This window comes from Elephantulus edwardii, unplaced genomic scaffold (assembly GCF_000299155.1).
Source record: "Elephantulus edwardii isolate Elephantulus edwardi_28Jun2011 unplaced genomic scaffold, EleEdw1.0 scaffold00101, whole genome shotgun sequence".
NCBI classification, from domain to species: domain Eukaryota; kingdom Metazoa; phylum Chordata; class Mammalia; order Macroscelidea; family Macroscelididae; genus Elephantulus; species Elephantulus edwardii.
The window spans coordinates 13,173,769-13,176,335 of record NW_006399851.1 but is presented as its reverse complement, the minus strand read 5'-3'; the positions used below and the strand labels follow the sequence as shown (position 1 = coordinate 13,176,335).

The 2,567-nt window shown below is 43.3% G+C and overlaps 1 pseudogene; it reads right to left on the bottom strand.

The window, feature by feature from the left end:
- Nucleotides 1-4: 4 nt before the first annotated feature.
- Nucleotides 5-2,459, bottom strand: LOC102870829 (annotated as a pseudogene).
- Nucleotides 2,460-2,567: the final 108 nt, after the last annotated feature.

The following is a 2,567-nucleotide window of genomic DNA, read 5'->3' as shown; positions in this document are numbered from 1 at the left end:
AAGCCTCTGGTCATACTGAACTTCACTGGAGGTCCGAGGATTAGGTACACCCAGAGCAATGATTTCACTGATACCTCGATTTTCATTTCTCTGCAATTTTGATCTCTTTTCAGGAGCCGCCCTGGACAGATTGTGATCATGCTGCCTCTCTTTCCTCCTATCATGCCGAATTTCATGTCTTTCACGAGCCTTCCCGTCCTCTTTCTCCACACGGGTTTTGATGCCAGCTCTCCTCTCCCTGGCTTTCTGGGCCATTTCTCGAATTTTCTCTTCATACTTTTCCTTTTCTTTCTGAGCCATCTTTCTCTCTACTTCGGCATGCATTTCCACAGCTTCCCGAGCCTTCCGGTCAGCAATATCGAGGGTTTCGGCCAGGTTCGCAAAACTTTTATTTATGTGAACTGTCTGCAGTCCTCTTCCATCAGCAGCCAGAAGTCTATCTATTGAAATTGTATAACCCTTTGCATTTTTCCATTTTGAAATACAAGGAGGAATTTTGCACTCCTGCTGTTCCTTAACTGTCAGCTTTCAGCTAGGAGAATGCATGACAGGGGCTGGAGGAGAAGGTGGTCCCCGGGGAATTTTCTTATTAATCTTGAATCTCGGAGGTTCCATTGGATCTTTCTGCATTTCCACCATCCCAATTACTCTCTGCTCCACCCCAGAATTGGAAGCTACTCCTTGCTGAGATGGATACTGGGCCACATGGATCTCTGGAAAAGCTCCTCCATCTCCAACATCCCCTAACAACCGAGGTATATAGCCTTTTCCGTACCTGTAAGGGGGAGGTTCTCTTCTTGAGGGGACCGGTTAGGCCTGCCGTGATCTCTGGCATCTTGCCTTCTCTTCAGCCTTAAGCTGGTCCTAAAATCTTAGCACCGTATGTTATTGCATATGTAGGATTAGAGTTTACTACACCAACTCCCTGGGGAGATAGGAAATAGGATACGACTTCCATCTACCTGAACGAGGAAATGATGGCGGTCTAGTGACAAGGATTTGCACTGACAAACCAGAGGCATGTGGTTTGTGTCCATCATGTCTTCCAAGGAGAAACGTGGACAAAACCCTCCACTGTGAATTGCCAGAGGGTAAGCTATGAGTTGTTTCTGACTCAGTGGTACATCATAATAAGTCATGAAAATGCTATTATTTTCCCAATACCTTAATTTTTCTCTAACTAGGACAACAAGCAGTTCTTGGTCAAAAAGCATGATGAGCCTGCAGAGGAAAGGAGGATGTGTCACACAAGATATCTGACCACTAATTGTGTGAGGGAAAGGACAACATTTTCCAATATAACTTGATAAAGAGCCAGTTTCTGTGAAAAACATTGCTGATCATAGTGAACTCATGAATATCTTAGCAGAAGTGATTTAGTTATCAATGAAGTCAAGCAGGTCTTCTCTTGCATGCCTCTGGTTAAAGTATACCAATCTCTCATTACCATTGTTAAAGATGTCAAATAGGTACTCTATCTTGATGGGAAATAACTGATCTTGTAGTCTAACAGGGAAATGATTGCACTAAAATCCAAGAGTGGTCCCTCTCTGGTAATTCAAATCATCAAATGTTCTGCTTGAGAAAGATGAGCAATTCCTCCCATAAAACTTACAGCCATTGAAATCACACTGGAGGATCAGCAATGAGTCAATTCCTACACAGCAGGAGAGTTGTTGAGTTCGGTAAGATTTGACAGGAGGTCTTGATCCCTTGCTCTCGAGTCTCTCTCGAGGTGTGAACATAAATGGTCATGCAGCAAGGGGAAGTGTAAGTTCATCCCTTAGCCTTCAGCTATCATTTCTTCTTCTGTCCAGTTGTCATTTCTTTTTGCCTGAACTTTTGTAAGTTGGGAAGGAACATCATGGTCAGTTACTGTGCCTATCAGATTGCAGGTATCCAAGCCAGTCTGACAAGTGCATATTCTTTAAATCATTCCCATGTTGGATAGGGTTATGTAAGTAAAACACTAATGGTCTGTCTTGATCACTAGGCAAACAGCAGTGTTCACATTCGCCCTACCTTTGCAAGTTAGGGTGAAGGTATAATCCATCAATCATCCCATCCTACACTTGGAAATTCTTGGATTCAGACCTAAAGCTGTTGTTACAGCTCTTTGCCTTAGGAAGCACTCCAGCTTATAGTACCTATAGTTCCATTCCTTTCCTGGAACTGCAGCATCCAGCAAGGAAAAAAAATCCCAAAACAACCTAATTTCAGATTATGTAAAGAAGACCTATACGGTAGAACCAGCATCTCCCCTGTCTCCTCTTTTCCCAGGCAGCCTTGAGGAACCATAGGTGTCTCTGCAGTGGTAATCTCTCTTTTGCCCTCCTCTCTTGTTGTGTGTGATCTCCACACCCATGAAGGCATATGAGCCAGGACCTTCAAATCATTATCTCCTTGCATATTAGGTGACAGATTCTTTTGTTGACCATTTCAATTCATTACCACGCCATTTCTTTAAGCACATTATGTGATATGATTGTTGTTGTTGTTGCTATGTGCTATCGAGTCCCTTGTGACTCATAGCAACCCTATGTACAAGAGCCCTAAACCCTGCTCTA